At 39.8% G+C, this 20,648-nt stretch overlaps 1 protein-coding gene and 1 long non-coding RNA gene across 2 annotated transcripts in view; one reads left to right on the top strand and one right to left on the bottom strand.

Annotated features, from left to right (window-relative positions):
• Sema2a (Semaphorin 2a) overlaps positions 1-20,648 on the bottom strand; it is a 276,914-nt gene that overhangs the window by 219,269 nt on the left and 36,997 nt on the right. The window lies entirely within an intron of this gene.
• Positions 1-20,648, top strand: part of LOC147906651 (uncharacterized) — a 332,649-nt gene extending 312,001 nt beyond the window's left edge. The window contains exon 3 of the long non-coding RNA XR_015548249.1: positions 1-20,648. This exon is cut by the window's left edge and continues 10,714 nt beyond it. This is a non-coding gene — a long non-coding RNA (uncharacterized LOC147906651).

Genomic DNA, 20,648 nt, shown 5'->3' with positions numbered 1-20,648 from the left:
GGCGATCGAAATAGATACGAACAGATAGAGACATTTATTTAAAGCAACGAGATTTATGATGATCTCATTCGATTTCCAAAGTAATATTGTTACACGATGCACCGCGCAATTCCATCCAATCGTACGTTTTTTCATTGATTTCGATTCATCGCCATGAGATTTTATAAAAGTTAATTGGTATATCACGAGAGATTAAATACGCAACGATTAAAACAATACTTTAAATACTAGTCTCACTCCATCAAGATACAAATGAAATCTCACGCCCTGATAAATTAAACAAAACATCGTGAACGACATGTCGTTTAGTGAATTTGTTCAGTTTAATTAATCCCGGAGATATACGAGAGAGAGAGAGAGAGAGAGAGAGAGTCCTGGTACAATCCTCCCGTAATACTGACAGCAGTTTCGCGTCGCTGTTTGCAATTGTGTCAACAGGATTCATATCTGAGCACATTACGATTCACCATATGCGGAAACGTTGAATTACGAACAATATACGCACGTGTTGTCCTTTTTTTTTTTATATCGAATAACACTGTGATAGCAGCTGAAAAAGAACAATACACACCATCGTATCGGTGATACGTTTAGATATCCGCAAAAAACATGGAATTGACAGAAAAGGCGAGAGCGTGCGACAAGCGAGCGAGGGAGAAAGTAGAGAGAATTTGCATTGACCGCTTTGTCCTATTGTGCCGTTACGTCATTAATGACAACGTTTTTTGCGCGACGCGTCGACGTTCACTCGCACGCGTGCATACTCATCGCGAAATCGCGTGAAATACGTCGACCGCACGCACGCATGCACGCACCCACGCACGCATGCACACACGCGTTTGATGACAGCGCGTCCACGCGCATCCAGGCAGACGCGTTGATGTCATTATAAACGAGCGAGCGAGTGGATCCGCACTCAATTTGTTTGATATCCATGCCACGTATAATCGACAAACTCTTTCGCGCACCCTCCCCCCTTCCCTCCGGTTCCAGCTATATCCCACCAGCACGACACGCCACTTTGTCATCGTAATACCGGGACCTTTCCGAGTACCTCCGAGAAAAGCGGAGAAAGCTCTGTAAAAAGTACGCATCCTCGGTATGGCAATTCCTCGACAGGTAGCTATCGAAGATGTGCTCCGCGTGGCCGGACGAGGCTTCAACATCAGGGGGTAACGATTGCCACTCAAATATCATGATTTGCCATTTTCACCCTATCCGTAAGTATGATCTCTTCCTCGGTTCTGTCATCGTTTAACGACATTAATGTGTGTAACGTGTGCAACTGAATTTTGAGGGCGTGATAACGTCTGCTGGACAATGTCACACTCGACGATCGAGATTTTTCAAAATTTTTTTAAATAAGAACAGGATAATTCATGTCTTTCTCAAACACTGAAAGAAAAGATTGGCTGAATATGGCATAATATTTTCAATTGACTGTTGCAGTCAATTAAAAATGCTATGCCATATTTTACCATCTAATACAGCAGCCACTCTTTTCTTTCAGTGTACTTAATTACTTAATCAAATTTAATAATATCTTAATAATAATTTCTTTTACGTCAAAAGTGCAAGTCAAAAAATTAAATTTTTCAGAAAGTCTATTATTTTTTAACTTAATAGAAAATTATTGATAAATCAAATAATACTGACAAAAAATATACTCTTAGATTGTCTTACAAGTAGAAACATGGACAAATGTCATTTTTGTCATTTTCTAAAATAATCTTACCTAACTCATTCATGGCAATAATTTGGAAATCATGTTTTTTTAGATGTGTAACTTTTAAAATAAGAAAACATATTTAATGTGTATAATAAATTACATTGTCTATTGAAATTACAACTATTACTGTACTCCAATTACGTAACTAATCACGTATGAAAAGAATACATACATAAGAAGTATTACGTGGCATGATCGATATAGAAAGAAAGCAAAAAATTCCGATGAATCTCAAACCCTGAAATTTCGAAGATTATCATGATAACACGTGACGTCTCGCATACTCCCGTGTCAGTGTCTTGACAAACGTACAGAAGGTATACAAACGCAAGTAGACGAGGGAGCGTAAAGGGAGTAAATAAGGGGTATCCCACTGTGCCTGGGCTCGACTTATCAGATGCCGGTCATGTAAACCGATTCTGTAGAGATAAAAGTCCGGCGTCGTTGCGGCGTTTGCGTGGACTCACGCATACCCGCGTGCATTTCTGCAGGTGCATAGCACCGACACGTACTCCGACGTCGCTGGTAACACGAAATGAATGATGATTCATGCCGCACGCGAGCGATTTCACGTCGTGTTCCCGTATTCTTTACTGACGTAACGGGGGGAGGGGAGGTAAGTGGGGAATAATATGCCGTCATTTGGTCTTCGTGCAACAGGGAGCTAACTCCACGGCCCAATCGATACACGTCGCTCTATGTCGCGTGTTTTGCAGGTTTTCCTCGTTTTCACCCGCTCGCTGTTTACGCTTCCTGAATATGCGTCTTCATCTCCCGAGCAAGAAATCAATCGTCGTTTGAAAACATTAGAGGAGAAGAAATTAATGTATCCCGTAAAATAATTTTATTGGGACGAGTTTTTCTCGCGATGTGTATAAATAACTCGTCGAAAAAAATTATTACACTAAAAAAAATTATCTAAAAAAAGAAATTAACTATAAGCTTTCGCTTCCGACATTATAACGCAAAGAATTAGAGTAATCTCAGTCGCTAATAAATTATAACGCTTTAATAAATAACTACTCGCGAAAATTCACATCATTTAACGCTCGCAGTTATATTTCGAGCGGCGTAATTTTAATGCATGCAGTTTGCCGCTTTTGCCGTCGCGACAACGCAACATTAAATACCGCCAAACCGGCAAACCCGTCGAATTAGCGTGTCAAGAGAATAACGTTTCTACAGCACGCTTTTGAATGCGGAAACGGTTCCATCATACCGCACGTCGCATTAATAACGTAGCCTTCAAAATGTCATGTAAAAAAATGCCAGATTACATGGGATGCATCGTAACATTTCCCGCAATGCGCTTTCCGTTTCTAATGCATGGATCCATAATGTACTATGAGAAATATTATGCAGTTCATTATGTAAAACTCTCGAGAAATATGACACCTTGAGAAATCGATCTTAGTTTTCTCATGCAGGAGTACACCGACTAACGTCAACGCGACATGACATCTGAAAGAAAAACGCAAGATATTTGCGTTTACCCTCGACTAACCTAATGCTACAACCCCAAGAGGTTCATTACAAATAGACGATGCACTTCTTGCGATTACAAAGGGGTAAGTAAAGAGAAAGGGAGAGAGAGAGAGAGAGAGAGAATGCAGAAGAAGAGATCGCAAGGCGAGGGATTGGATGATTCTACTTGCTTGATTTCCGTCTCTCAGAGAGATTATGTTCCGAGAGATTAGGTACGCCCGCAATTTCAGGAGCAGGAAGCCGTGAATGTTTAATGTCATTCGCGAAACCGCAAACCCGTGGATGTGTTTTTAACTAAACCTTTTGTGTCGTCACGTATTAGAGGGTATTCTCGCTTTTGTATTCAAAGCAACATTAATTGCTGATCACAATCATAAGCTAATTAACGTACACCAGAAAGAAGTGCAACGATTAATATCATAAAAAATTCAGGTATACAGGAAAAAGGTCCGCTCACAATCGTATCTATTACAGATATTCCAGTATTGTAAATGTATAAGAATAATAAGAGTCATTTTAAATATACTCACACGCAAAAAAAATATGGTCCGCTGTAACATCATAATGGCTCGTATTTTTTGCGCGTGAGATATCTGAATAAAGCTAGAGATAAGTTTGCTCATTGCAATTTTTTTTTCACAACTTTACTTGCAGCGAAAATTAACAAATAAATTTTAACAGTTTAAGAAGATAATAATCACATTTTTCAGGCTTATTTTTCTCTTATATAAAATATTATGTATAAAAATGTTGTATATAAGTAACAAAATGCTATAACGAGAAAATCGATTAAATTAAAGGCACGCTGCTATTATAAAAGGGAAGATTAAAAACCCACTCGTCTCTTTGCTGCTATTACCAGAGAGATGATCAAAAGAACATTCCGCCGCACCGACGTATGAGCTAACCTTAACGAACTTTCGAAATAATTACCCGTCGAGGATTAATTATGTTCACTTTAACGAAGAGTATATCAATTTTATCCGGGAACTTCGTGCCAAAGGCCCGCGAAAAGTTTCAGCATCAAATAAAATTACGTTTTAATTGCATCAAGACCGGTCCACCCTAGAATCCGTCGCGGTATTTCGTCTCGATGAAGACAGCGAAGATTTCCATCTCGACGACCGCACGAAAGATATAAATCGGGACTGTTGAAAGCACTTTCTTTCGCGGCACGTCTCAGAAGATCTTCGCGAATACCCAAAGTGTCCTCTCCAACTTCGGGCGCAAGGGTGGAGCAAGGTGCGCCGGTTAAATAATAATTGGCCCGCTGTCAGTCGGCTCACGTGCTAAACTTTATTGGAATTGGATCCGTAATCTCGGCACATTTCCCCAGATGCAGAGACTCAGAGTCTCAGCCGCGCTATCCCTTCGTCCCGCCATCAGCTCGCGATCTTCTTCGCGCAGCTACGCTTCTCACCGAGGGACAAATGGGAATTGGGGAATGGATCGTAATCTGACGGCCTATACCTAACTCTGATACCTTCACGTTCTGAGGAGCAGTTACGACCCAAGCATCGTAGAAGATACGGCCTGCACGATTTCGACTTAACGTCACGTTACCTATCGTATTAGTCTCCTGTGCAAAAGTGTTTCGGGAAGACTCTCCATCCTAGTTCAATAAATCAGCTACCGCTCGAGTAAATCGAGAGGATCAAAATGTACATTCCGATTGAGAATCATTCTGACATTTACCTAGTATTAGATATTATTTTCCATCTTCTACACTGAAAAAAGAATTTACATTAATTGGGATTCCGATTGAAAATGAACGAATCAGAACTTTCTGCTTAAATTTATTATAATTCTAGTTAAGGTAACCAGAATTCTGAATAATATGATCGAAATCTTCCTCCAGTTTGTTTATTTTCAATCAGAAAAACTTTCTCATTGTAATAATATAAATATAAAAATCGAAACTACAGATAAACATTACATCATCAAAATGATAAACCTGTAATTATAAATGAATTTCGCTATTATTCTATCCCTTCAAATTTGTTTTATCTAAACTTATAACAACTTTCAATTTGATTTTTAAGGAAGAGAAGACAGATATGATGGATTTCCAAAAGCTTTATGTTGTCGAGTACACGTTTGTCAACAAATTAAAAATATTTGATGTCTCCACAAAATCGCATCATCAACAATATCATTAAGTTCTCTTTGAAGCTCAGCTAAAATAGCGCTTGCGTCAATCTTGTGCAGGCAAATCCATCTTACACGCACGGAGACGTGTCTCACGCAGCACGAAGGAACATGAACGTCCGTCCGCTCGGTTCGTCGGCGCGGTTAATGGGGATTTACTCCGGTAAATTGCTAGTAGCAATTACCGAATGCCAACTCGGATAATCCCTTCTTAGTGCGCCTCAAGCTGACCCCTCGTACGATTCGGGCGTCTCTACTTAGTTTACAGGCAGACTACCCTCCTTGATCGCGCACCCCTTGCGTGTCACGTACACGCGGCCGTATGTGCTGCACGGTATTAGTTCGCGTAGATTTCTATTGTTGAAAAACTTACGCGAAACGCGAACGGAGACTTGACGGTTGAAAGCCGAGTAAAAAAAAACACAAAGTGAGGAGAGAAGAAAGAAGATTGAATCGCAAAGAAAACGGGAAATGACTGAACGACAAAGAACCGTAGGATGATGTTCACCGTGACGTTCTCTGTGACATTCTTTTTAGCACGAACGCTTGGTGAACGGAGAGATGCGACCTTTAACATTATTTCTGCATGCTCGAGGAGGTCGTTGCGATATCCGGCTGTTAAAGGGATCGCGCAGTGGATTCACGTGATATCAGGATCGCGGGTGACGCGAGAGACTCGACGAGCAAAGACACGAATCTCGGCGGGGAAACGGCTTGACGTCTCCGGAAATAAGCCCTCAAAGTTTGCCCCGGGCAACCCGCTGTCTGTCTAAACCGTAAGCTGAATTCCCACCCCGATATTTCGTGGATGTGCTTAATCGCACGGGGTCGGTCTGCGCGGCGCGGCGTGTTGCTTACCCTCTTCGCACGATGACTTTCAATTTTCGGAAAGACTGCCAGCGTAAGGCAGACGCGGCAACGTTCGCGGCAAGATCACCGCGGAGACCTACTTGGCAACGCGAAAGCAAGCTCAAAGCAGAAGACCGTACCCGGTGTATTTCAGAGCTGTGCAAAGCCCCCACGGAGAAGCAGGTAATAAACGATGCACTGTGCACAGCTTAAGCGGAGCTTTATGAAATCCCAGCCATGATTAATAATTCCCCCTCTCCATTCTCGACTGCGGCCCCATCCACGTGCTCATCCCTCGTCTCCGTAGCTCGTTAGGCACACATACTCATCCCCTTAGACCCGCGAACTAGTTAGGTAACGCTCCAAAGATTCAAGATCACATAGTAACGTTCTTTCGCCGCGAGGTCTCTTTGCCAATCTGCATATTTGTCTTACGTTATATATTATATTATCTATATCATCCTCTGCTCTCACTTCCAAGTATGTCCATTGTTTCGCGATAATCATGTCAGTAAGGCTCTCCTTTGTCAGCGAATAGAAGAGAGGCATAGTAATGAAGAAGCATTATTGGCAGAAGAAATTATGTAACGCTTGGATAATGTAGTATGGTATGTTTTCAAACAATTATTTCAACAAATGGATACGCAATTCTTGCTTATAGCTAGAGAGTTCTATAATGTAAAATACGAGTAATATAAAAAAATATTTCGTCATTTTTTCACATTAAAAATTCTTTGCAAGCGACAAGTAGATTCGACAATAAAATTCACATTTCTATAAGCGAGAATAATCCTATTGTAACTCGGAGTACTGGTTTAAAAACACACGCGGGAGATACGAAGATGTGCAAGAGTGCCTGATTAGTATGACAAAGGACGGTGCCCCTCATTAGTGCAGCCCTCCGTGCGTAAAACGAGATTATCTTCGTTTGTTCGCGCATAAAGACCATGTTCGACGACTATCGTGCATTAGAAAGACGATACGCGGGCGCATGTACTGGTGCAGCAATAACACAGCGAAGAGTGTACACATATACCGCTGTATGCGTGTGCCGCCTTTTAAACCGGGGCACAACGCTCTTGCTATGGTCGCAGGGCAATATTTCCCTCCACACTCCATTATAATCCAAATCGATAACGCTAACTATTATAAAAACGGACGTGTCTATCCATTGGACTTCCATCGCACTCGCAGTATTAACGTATACATTGTACAGCTGTCAGTCGCAATGTCGCAACGTCAATTAATTTTTTTACACATATTATTTATTCCAATTATATAGTAATATGCCCTGGGAAGCAACGCGAGTTATTTTTTTAATTTCAATTTTAATATTTGAAACATTGTCAAATTAGCCTAGTCGACAAACTTTTAAAAAAATTAAAAAAATTAAAAAAATTTATTTTAATAGCTGTATTAGATATAATATTAAATAAAGTAAATATACGAAGAACATATTGCTTTCAATATACCCCACTTTGACTGTAACAAGATAAAAAAAATAGACATTTAATGACTGTATCTTTGTATAAGGCGTTCAAGGGTAACAGTAAAAACATTTCGTATTTGCGTTGAAAACGGTCCACTCAAGTCCTTGTTAAACTTTTATGTTGAACTTTTTAACATATTCAAATGTTAATTTAACATAACGTGATCATGGTATTTAAATAATTAATATTAAGTTAATATTCAATATTTCTTAGTCAAAATAACACAATTTATAAATCAGTGAACAAATAACATAAAAATAATGTTTTAAAACATAAATTCTAAGATGAAATAAAATTATGTGTTAATTTAATTAATTAATTATCATAAATAAATATTAATTTTATTTTAAAAGACATGTTTCCATGGTTTGTTTATAATCTGTGTCAGTATTACTTTTTTAGATTATCTTCTTAAATAATATTTATATTAGCTTCTAACATATTCATCTTGTGTTAAAATAATACACAAATTTGGAACATGTGAAATATGTTAAATAACAATAAATTTTCCAATAATGTAGAAATCTTCATGGAGCTTAGAACTTCCCCTTTATATCTCTTTGGCACTCGTCTATTAATTTTCAACTTGCTCGAGCGCGTGCTTGGATATTCGAACTATCGACCGCAAACAAAACATCGGCTGGCTCGTATCGAACGCTGATTCGCATCTGCATCTGACTGTGTAGAAAAAGGGACTCTGCCAACTGACGGTTGCAAGCCAGATCTGACACCGAACTTTCGAGCGAACGCGACACGACTGCCTCTCTTGTTCCTCTCTTCTCGTCCCGTTCGTTGTTGAGGTTGACATTATGTACTCTGTGACACGAGCCTGTTCATAGCAGGCGGCAGTGTCAGCATTGACAACGACAGCAACGAGTGTTGATGTTTAATCAATTATATTGTACGTTATTAAGCGGAATTTGTTATTACAACATCAAGTTAATAAAGGTATATCATAAAATACATCGTACATTGCAAATATCACATGCTTTAAGATCGCAACTCCCTCATAAAATCCTATCCTGCATATAATTCCAGGGGAATATCATATATAATACATACATTCCTCTATATTTTCGTAATAATAATGCGTCTACTTCAAGTTGCCATAAAGTAATCTTAAGAAAATATTTCATTATATGTATCTTCTATAAATTGTTAAACTTTTAATCTATAACTTAAAGTAGATTTATCGAATTCTCTCAGATGGAGTTCGAGACAGAATCGCGTGGATAAGAGTCTTCCAAGCTCTTATTATCAACATAACTCCTCGAAGCAATTTTACATGAGTTTCGGGAGCGTTGACTTCGAGGTGAAACGCGAAAATTGAAACAGAATTCGTAGGCGACGATGAAATACGCGAGTCCCCGCGGCTTCTGCCAAATGGAACTTCGTAACTTTCTCGACTACCGGTTGGAATCAGAGAGCGTAGGCGAGGAGTAACTGGCAATAAGGATCGGTCCTGAGGACCGACATAGTGTCGTCGGGAACATCGTTCTTTCTTATCCTCGATGTCACTGCGCTGGAAGAGTCGCAATCGCTGAAGATATATAGACGAGGAGATGGGGAAACACAGAGGAAAAGGAAAGCGAAGAAGCGCGGCAGGAAAGACGTCGTAAAGAAGACGCACGGCGGATGAAACTGATTTCAAAGAACGAAGTGATTTCCGACGTGGTTCGTATCGCTTCTACCATGCGGATTTTTCACTGCATTGCCGTTGCAAGACGTAGGTATTTTAATTTTACAAAGATGGACTGTAGAGAAGATAAAGATGGAGAATATCGAGCTAAATTATCCACTGGCGAGATGAATCATGAAAAATCTCAGGCAGCGATATCAGACGCACGATTGCGTTTTAATTAAAACGAGGATCATGGTGGCTTAAGATATTTCTTTCATACTTCAACGATCCGTGTGCTTAAATCCACGAAACGTGTCGGCGATCCCTGCAGTCCCACCGCCAACCCTCTCTCCTTTATCCGTTCTTTCTTTCTTTCCGCTTTTTCGCCCTTCCGTCTTGTCTCCCACCCTATTTCCGGCCCTCATCCAGTCGAGGATTCAGTCCTTTACAACCTGATTCTTCAATCTCGCGCAGTAGTAAAAGCTACAGATTTTACGAGCCTAGCTAGACGCGTATCTATACGTTGCGCGTGCACACAAAGACACGTAGAAGACGAAAGTATGTCGACTTCACGATCTCTGTTACCAGTCTGACGACGTTTTATCCGAACGGAAAAATTTCCCTCTCGTACAAAGAAGCCGACGAGAAGTCGCGCGGCAAGATTGCCCACTTCTTGCAGAATGTGCACATTGAAAAGCGCCGCGATAGTCAAGCGTACATCTTGAACGTATACAAATTCGAACGCATTTACAGGACAATCCATCTTACAAAATTCTCAGAGTCAGGAGATAGACTGATCGCAAAAATATATTCTTTTTTTTTTATAACAATATATAAGTTCAACAAAGATCCGCCGGACTACGCAGAAAGTTTCGAGTATTGGTCCAATGAAGCGGAGAGTTCTTTCAACAGGTATCCTCGACATCGTATACGATGTTAGCTTCGAAGTTAGCTTGGCCGGCGGTATAGAACCGCGACAACGTATATCCTGGGCTCTTAGTGAATTCTCGGCGGAGCACACTTTCCAATCTGGCGTGACGTGGAGGGAGTACGGAATCGGAGGCAGAGAAAGACGGCGATGGAGGAGTCCCTATATAACGCGGGCCAGATTGAAGGAAACGGTACGAGTGGGCGAGAGCGCAACGGGGGAATACGATTGTCGGGCCAGCGTTCCGGAAGAAAAGTACCTTACAAAAGAGTAGCCAGAAGGTGGGGGTCTAGCTTCCGAGCCCGTGAGCCGCGACAGCGTGACCGTGTCGAGAGAAGAAACCGTTAGCTCTATACCGTAACAAGATAGAGCCGATGCGATGCTAAAGAAAGAGTCTCATCCATGAACGAGGAAGATGCTTGAACGCCAAGTAGACCGAGAGAGGATCGCGTACAAATGAAAAACACATGTAGATATCTCGTGCTGGTCACACTCGTACGTTTCTCCCTTGCCGAACAAATACGTCTTTCATACGCTTCTTTCTCTTCCTATCTCTTTCTATTCTTCTTCTTTCTATTCTTCATCTCCGTTCTATCTACCTACAGCTCTCGACCCTCTCTGGAACGGGTGCGGCGGACTCTTTTGTATTCACGACACATATCACTTAAGGATCAGGCGGCCCTCGCCCAAATAGATCCGTTTTCACGAAATAACACGAGCTGCCACGGACACCGTCAACGGGTGCGCATACCAATGTGACAGGCACGCTTAAACGATCAGAAGCTATCAACGAGCAGGCAACGGGAAAACTTAGCTGACACTTTTTTTCGACATCTATTGAATCGAGAGTTCAACAAATCCAACGCAGATAAGGGACTTATTTCTTCTTTTCGACTTCGCGACAAATCGAGATCGAAAGTAATAGCTTTCTTATTGAATCCCCCTTCTCACGACAGAGAATACTTTTAAATCTTGCAAAATTTGATGGGTATTATTACTTCCAGTAATAATACGCTAATTCAAAAATAGATTTATGCAAAGAACGAGTGGCAGCGACGAAACCAGAGTTCTCCACAACGAGACGAGACCAAAAAGCTGCGTACCATAATTAATGAAAACGAATGCATGCGGCGTGTGAGAGTAATGCGTAAAAATGTAGCGAGAAATAATCAACGCGTGCAATTCGGCGACATAATTAACGATACAACAGCGGACTGACGGCGTATACACAGCGCGTGCGACGAAAACTCTTCGAGTGGCGTTGATAGAGACAGACGGCAGTAGATACAGTCGACGGCGAGTCAGGCGTACGGTCGAGCCGGCGCGCTAATCCGGCGCAAAGTCCGCGGGGGATAAAAAGGCAGACGGGGCGCGCGCTCATGACAAATAAGCTCTGATTTAATTTTCACTCGACCGGGTTTCGCGCGAGCGAGCGGTGCCCGGTGTGCTTGGGACCGTCGACGCAGATTAGCCTTAATGTCGCTGCGGTGACTGTGGTGGAAGAAAAGAGAAGGTGAGAGATAGAGAATAGAACGAATGTGCGAGCGAGAGAGAGAGAGAGAGAGAGAGAGAGAGAGAGAGAGAGAGAAAGAGGGACAATAAGATAAAGGAGAGACAGAAAGCGAGACGGAAGAGGAGAGGGAGAGCATAGTTATTAATTAATCCCGACCCTCCTCTTCCTCCTCCTCCTTCATCCTTCTCCTCTGGCCGCGCCCCGGCAGAGCAGCCGCAAAATAAAGCTCCCAGCATAAAGAGCTTTACTTCCTGCGGGCATGAAACAATTATCGCCATCCACCCGCGGGCACAAAGAAGAAGCAGAAGAAGGAAAGAACGAGGTAGAGAAAGAGAGAAAGAGACCGATAGGCGGCCGTGATTATACACGAGGTCCGGCTTCACAACGATCAAAGGGATCTGTCAGTGTGATCGTCGCTAATCGCGAGCTTTTATATAATGGCTGCTGCACCATTACAGAGAATGCGATACTCATCGATCGGATCGGCCTCGAAGAGTTTGAGAGAAATTAAAAACGAAGTAATCGTACGTAATAATCGGATAATGGGTGATTCGTAGATAAAATCGAGTGCATAAATTACGGATATATCCTATGCAAACGAGGGCTTGAATGCGAATCGTATGAGTTTAGCGGAGTTAGCGTTACTTGATTCGTAATGTAGTTACAAAACTTCTGCGCACCTCGATCGAAACTTGAATCCGCCTCAACGTCCCAACTAAGTGTCATAAATTATGTGTAATTATATCTGATGGCAAGATAATGGATTGGACTAATACTTCTATAGCGACCTTAATCGTACGTCGTATTATGTTTTCATGCACATCCTGATTTAATTGATTATTATTCAAAATATATTCTAATCAATAAGACACAATATATTATTCTCAGAAAATTAAAAGCAGCCAATTACTTTAAAAAACATAATGCAAAACTCGAAAAAATATAAATTCTTGAATAATTTTTATCTTTTTAATAAAATTTTTTAATAAAAAAATTAAAAGTTTTACTTTCTCTATATTCTGTTTTATTAATGTCAAATAACAACATAAATAGTTCTCATTATTCTTATAATTATTAAATTATGTTGAATTTTGCTTCCGCTTTTTTCTGAAATGTCCATTGCATTACCGCTTACTATAAATACTAGGTTATACTGTTATTATAAGTGTAATAAATATTATAAATACATATTTCCGTAATTATTTAGATCAGATCCGACTGAGAAAGATATTTACAAATTTATTTGTGGGATGTAATGTTTATTTCACTAAAATAAATCTTTATTTAAATACGACAAAATAAAATTTTATTTGTAGCAAATGAACCATTTATTTAATTTTTTGCAATTAACAGGAAAAATATTATAATATTTATTTCACAGAAATATATATTTCATTATTACAGTCAAATTTTTTTATAATCAATAAATTTCGAAGAAAACATTATGAATACATTCGGTTCTGAATATTTTGACTCTTTTTTCAGTATGTTTACTAATTGTAAATTTAAATGACTGTTCGGATCACCCTATGGGGTGATAAAGAAAAAACCATTAGGCATATGTTGGCGCCATCTGAACTGAGGGGGTTGTATTCTTTCAAGCAACCCCTTAATCGATTAAGCTACCCTACCAGCAGACGGCGCTGTTAAAATACCTTGATGGCGCCACTTTGCAGGATAAACTACAACGAAAAATAACCGACGGGAAATGACATTACCGACGTTTTATGACACCATTCTAGGAAATATGTACCTTAACCTAACTTTTTATTTTATATTTTCAAATTTTTTAACTTTTATTTCTTTGCAACTTTAAATATTGCGCAAAAATTAATATTACTTTCAACTATATATGTATAATAATCCATATTTTATATACTATACACATACACATATATTATATATATATAGCTATTCTATATATCAACTATTTGTCTTAAATATTCATTTTACATTAATTCAATAAAATTAATAAACTTTTATAGCTTCAAAATATCTTGATCATTCTTTGTTGATAATAACATAATAGTTCGTTGAACTGAGATGTAATAAATCCGCACAGAAATCCTAGAAAGCCAGTCATCAAGTGGTAAATCCAATACATAGTCAGCCATATTTTACCGGCACAGTAGTAGTGCAGAAACAACGTTAATCAGATCGGGTAAACACCTGCCCCTGATTGTGCTACGTATATGGGAAATACATGGCGGCACACAACGCGTCAGAAATCCACGATGGCGTGGGCATCGATCGTTGCAAAGCTGGTATTATCCAACGAGAATGAGCGCGCACAAAACCGCAAATACGAGATATCTCGAGAACATTGTTGCTTGAAGCATTTCCCTTTCGGAAACCCGAGAAACAACTCGAAACTGACCAAAAGCAGATATTTAAACTGCTGACGTCTCTTATTATCCCGAATTAGGGATGTAAATCCGAAAAGCAGCTTTACGCTCATAAGTTATTTGCACCGTCTGCAAAAATCTCATTGTGGTCCCAAATATTTTCGTTTGAGTTTCCATGTGGTAGCACATGGCAGACGCGTCGGCGAAAGCGGAGGAAAAGAGGGAAAGCGGCACGTCCAGATTCGGTTGTTTTTCAGTTTCGCATTTCCATATTGTCTGCAGGAGCCTCTATGGAAATCGTCGCGGCGGGCACGCCTTCCGCGTACCAATATTGAGTTCGAACGAATACTGATGGGCGCATGTATTATCTTTCTCGTGTGCAGACAGACGAGCTGCAAGCAGCAGGAATGTGTCAATTTTAAACGACGTGTACGACGTGTCCATACGTTGGTCGCAAATTCGCTGGGCGATATACTCCCATGTAAAAGACTAAATAATGAAAAATCAAATACAGCTTCAATATATTTCTCTTCTTTTTGAAAGAAATTCTCGAAATTTAAAAAATAAGCATCAAATTAAATGCGCAAAGATAATTGTACTATTACTTTCTCATTCAAGCTTGATTATTCGAATTTCAATGATTTTACAAAAGACATATATTTCAAAAGAACACTATGCCGCGCCAGTGGTGTAACTGTTCTCCTTTATTCTCCGACATACTACCATTCAGATCGTGACCTCGGTTACCAATAAAATATGACCTAGCACATTCGTAAGCTTGCTGCCCCGATTGCGCTAAACTGCGGATAGTAGGCAGATATGTGTGCACGGCACGGTGTATGAATAGAATGAATGTAATATACTCGGCAGGTATTCCTTCTACGGTCGCCTCAGTAAATCATGATGTAAACGTATAGAGCATCCATAAATTCACGAAGTTTACGCGCCGGACGCACATAAACCAACGGTTCGTTAATCGAGATCCTGCATAACTGTCATCGAAGTAGAAGGCGACCCATAGCGCTGAATTTCAATTACTTTAGCGTAGCACTGCAATGTTTAATGAGACTTCGTTGCTGGAAAAGCCGAATCGAGCCAACCAATGCTAACGCTGCTTATTAAATGACATAACTGTCCGACATATTTATGCACCGTGGCAGATAGCCAGCCATGTTTGTCCCCTCAAGTTATAATTCAGGCCAAAACAGAACCAAGGATGATTAGGAAAATTATATTTGCCGCAAGTCGACGGAATTTACGTGATAGCTTTTGATATAGTTCCATGTGCATGATTCCAATTTAAATAAAATATGCCTCTGTAAATTATCGACACTATATATATATATATATATATATATATATACACTCGTGTAATGAATACAGTTCAAACATTGTTTGTTCAATAAAATGGTTTATGCAAAATAAATAAGAAAAAAAAACTAGCAATAAGTAAAGTTCAATTGGATCGCGAAATAAATTTCGGAGGAGATAACAAACGGAGTATAATGCAAACAGCAAATTGTTAGAAAACTCCAACAATATTACGATTCAGGGATGTTTTGGAAATACCTTCAGTTCAGACTACAGTACGATATCCACTTCCAATTAGACGATGAAAACATTGTTTTACGATCGTCTGCGTACTCTGGTTGCGTATCCCTCGGTGTATTGAGAACAGAACAGAGAGAAGAAGAGAGAGCGAGAGACAATATAACGGGAGGTGTTTAGTAACAAGATCTCTATACCAATACACACAGAGGAACGGTAATAACCAATGTATCGTATATCGCACGCTAAGCATGGCGTCCGTATTCTCCCGCCATGTCCCCAGTCCCGCGGGGATGCCTGCGGTCCATGAAATTAAAGCGATTCGTTAGTACGCATCACGACAAAAGGATGAGTTTTGTATAATGATGTCGAAACTGCGCAGCACGAATATGTCAATAGAAAAATGTGCGTAGTCTATTTAAATTGATTTGAATCGTCTATTCAAGAGCTCGAAAAACGCGGTGGAAAATAAAATTGAATAAAAAGAAAAGTGTATGACCACTTCATTCGTTCGTCCCTTTCAATCCCTTCCTTTATACGTAGCGGAAAGTCGTTCTGCACAAGTTTATTTAAAGACGATGAGAAAGCTACATAAAAATGAGAAAAATTGAAAGGGACATCAGGGATGTGAAAGAGCGAGAACGGCGAGTCAAACGATATCTTTTTGGTGCGAGAGAGTCGCTACGGCTTGCCTTTATGGAGACGGAGGCAAATGGCAGGACGTAAATGCAAATGGGCGCATTCCTGCCAGGTTCTTAATTAACTTCTTTGCAATTATTACGACGGCGCGCTAGTGCAAATGCCTGAGACTCATCTCTTGACTCTCGTGAAAAACTGACCAACCCGACAAGACCAGAAATTCAGTTCAAAGCCAGCCCTTTTCTCATTTCGTAATCTTTCTACGTTTAAAAAACTGTACGTTTTGTATGAATTATGTTCGTTAATCATAAATATATTAATTAGATCAAAATACGTATGTGTGGGATTTTACGCGCAAATATAATAATTCTACAAACTTGATATACGTAATTGCATTTGTTATTTGTCTTGACGCATCACACTTATCGTTTACATAATCTAAACTTAAATAGTTTGCAAACACGCAGGTAGATGTATATTTAACGCAAATGCCAAGACGTTAGAAACCATCTAGAATATGCAGGTTACGAATTGTAGTATATATACATATATACATATATATATATATATACCATGTTTATTCATTCGATGGTGGCAATGTGTAGTATTAGCGCAGGTGCATCAAGGCCTTGACATGTTGATTTGGGCTCGTGATATACATATGCATACACATGCATCTATAATGACGAGGATTCCGGTTACATGTATATACGCAAGTGTAAATTCAGCTCATTACGACACGGTGTGTCACTAATTCCGATTAATGTTAATGCTGCACAATTATCATCTCGTCGCTTTAGCTGAAACCCTAAATTTGTATTCACTGATCAAAATCCCCAGGAAAGCGCATCCGGACTCGCTCCTTTCATACCCGTGAAGTGACTACCATCTTCCGTAACGTAACATGACATTTTTCGAACAATATAATAAATCATTAGCGAAGAAGGAGCATCTTGGAAAAGTATTACGAATAATATTCCAAGTCTCTGCTGTATTAAAAATGCACAAAGAAAGGTTTCACAGCGTGCCCTTCTATCTTCTACAGGGTACAAGTGAAAACTATCGGCATTATTTAGCAATGATTTTCTCCCGCACATAATCATGATTAGGAATCTAATTTGGAATCGGTCGTAACGTTTGCTTGCACACGCATTGATCAAAAGCGCAAGTAGCATAAATCCCGCGGAATCGGAATGCGACTGGACACAATCTCGTTTGTGTGTGCGTGCGTAAACGCTGACCGGTGTCAGGTTCCATGGGTGCACAGGTGTAGCGTCGATGCAACGACGTACGCACGTACGCACGTACGTAGGCGGTACAGGCTGAAACACGCGTACGTAATACACGCACGTAGATTAATGGATCACGCATACCGACGCCCAATTGGTTACAATGCGCGTCGGGCGTCGTGTTCCTGCGAGAATAACGACGCGTAACATAATATCGACGGATTGGCATCTCGCGTTCGCCTCATTATCCACGACGGCCACGAATTTCAAATTTCATGGCGTGTACCGCGTAGAAATCTTTGGCAGGGCACACATCAAGAGCATTCCTTCATACTTAACACAAATTCAACATGCAACATAACTCAACCGTACTTCCTCGCATTGTAAATTTAATTTCAACAAAACAAAATTCGCTAATTCACCATCGTTTTATAAAGAATGAAATTTCGTCGGGAGTTACAAAATTATTAAAGATATATAATATTTAATTCTTCTCAATTGTCTTTACATTATACTCGCTTAAGTGCATGAAATTCGGCTGGTGATGGTGCTTGTGTTTTTGCAAGCAACGAGCGTAATAAAATGCGCTTGCATTTCAAAAGAAGGTGGAATATGAACGTTTGTATTCGCGTGCCCGCGTGTCTGCAACTGTATACGGTCGGGTCCGGAGGAATTTATAAAGTATGAAATATGTTGTGAGGAAAAACACGGCGATGCATGCAATATGCGATGCGAAATTTACATCCCGAACGTCTGTTTACCGTGCGCCCTTTAAAGGTTTTCGCATACATTCTTACAGTGCACATGTCGACTTTGTGCGTCGTCGTTTCAAATTGCATCGATATTACTTCTCCGACGCGCCCAATGCTCGCAATGTTTGGCGTAGTCCACTTAGAAGCAAAACAGTCGCGTCTATTGATTATCGTACCTCTTGCAGCTAGTTTGAATGCAACGCGAGTCGAACGGCAAACCCAATGCAACGACTATGGTTGCACTAACTCAACGGATATCCTCGTACAAACACGGTACAATCATACGTTTCAATTTTGCATGAGTAATACGTATAAACGCGCAGTTACATTAAATTATAAAGGGCCCCTGATAGGAATGTTCGCAATAACGCGGACATTTATGGAGGTATAACCGATTCTCGTTACCTCTCTCTCTCTCTCTCTCTCTTTCGAACATTATTTGGCGCAGGAAGAATATCGATCGTTATATATTCCGAAATCATACCCATAAATATATAATCCTCATTCTTCAAATAATGATCAAAATCTATGTAGGAAAATTGTGAAGAATCTGCGAAATATGCGTCATTCGTTCGATTCCCTAAAGAAGCTTTCGTGTTACTTATTTTTGTCTCTTTGCGCAGGTTCACTCAACCGCGATAATAATTCAAAGCGAAAGCTAAAGTTCTCGCGCGAAAATTCGATATTCGAGCCACGATTCCGCAGAAAGTTTGCAAAACTTTTCAGGCATTATCGTCGGAGTAGTAGGGTCTTTTCCCTAGAATCCACGTAGGCAAAGTCGTGCCGCGCTAAAATAATAATTCGACCGGCGTCCTCCGAATAATAAGGCCTCATTAATACCGCGGCGACACGAACGATAATGAAGAAATGCCACAGACAATATCCTCATCCTGAGATGGTCGGAACTGAGAAATATAAATTCAAAGTAATGAATATTTTATACTCTTTTACAATTGAAATATCATCGTATTTCATGCAAGAGATGAAGAAAGTGCAGAAACTAATACGACTATTTAATCGCTTATAAGTGATATTATGATTACATTATGGATGAATATTTCGTAGAGCAGTTTACTCGCGAAATTAATTCAACTGTTAAATCTAATGCACTAAATCAATTATGTTGTGCATTTTGGTGTGGGAAAAGCGGTGAATGGTTTACACCACGCATTAACTAAATGAAAATTCAAAGCCAAGGTATATGAAATTTAATTCTTCCCATTCTTTATCCTGCTCAACTGTAATAATACGAATAAACGGTTACTCCAATGTGAGCGTATCGATGGCGGAAGCGAGGAAAATTGTAAATCGCTAAATGATTCATCATTCGCGTATTAATATCAGCATAATTTAATGGCTGGTGACACTTTCGCGACAAAATAATAGATATATGTTCAAATAATTAATTGTATTAAATAATAAAAAAGTATTTGAGAATAGAAATTCCCTCATGAAATTATTGATGTTGAAAACGCTTGAAAAAAATGAATGATCCATGATTATGATAATAATTAATTCCATTGATATATCATGCTCGATAACTAAAATTTGTATTTTTGAAAATATGAAACAAATTATTTATGACACAATAAATAATCATATTTCATTAGAATTTCAAATGATAAACGAAATTCCCGAAGGTTCACACAACTTCAATCTTCGTTTTCTTATGAGCGAGTCACGTCTGGAAACGAAATGGAAACGTAAGGGGGATGTCGCGATCAAAACCGGAGAACCGAGCCCGACAACGACAAATATTTGAATTAATTTGTACGACAATCCCAAGCGCAGCCTCGACCCTCGCACAACCTTACGTACCCATCAGCTCCGTATTCAGTCACGTCGAAAGTTTATGGTGGAGTTCACCGTCGGGCATATAGAGTTGATTTGCGAAAGTAGATAACGCTTTCCTGCCGAACGTCTACTGATACGAACAATTTCTGCAACGGCATGTTTATAATCCTGCGCAGTCTCGCGATACGAGCTCGTAAAATATTGATCGTCCTGATAAAAACGAGATATAAACTTTAACTGTTATTTAGCCATAAAAAGAGAAAAAAGGATTTATATCTAGAGGATCTACAGAGCGTACGAGTCATTTTACTTATGTTAGACTGTAAATTAACGTACCGAGCTCGTGAAATCAGCGCGAGTGCATAATGTATATAAACATCGCTCTAACGGAAATACCTTAATTAATTTACAGCTTCTCCATGCGCGTTCTGAAAATAAGCACGAGCGCTACAACATGCGACATTCTTATGCAAACATTGCGAACAGCAGCGTACCGGACGTTATTGCACGCCAAATATTTCCCGAGTTGTGAAAATATTCGACCGAATGCGCACACCGTTTGAAAAAAAATAAAAGAA

Source organism: Acromyrmex echinatior, chromosome 19, assembly GCF_024713525.1.
Source record: "Acromyrmex echinatior isolate Ae372 chromosome 19, ASM2471352v2, whole genome shotgun sequence".
Lineage (NCBI taxonomy): Eukaryota > Metazoa > Arthropoda > Insecta > Hymenoptera > Formicidae > Acromyrmex > Acromyrmex echinatior.
Note: the sequence above shows the minus strand (reverse complement) of the source record. Positions and strands in the feature narration are given on the sequence as shown.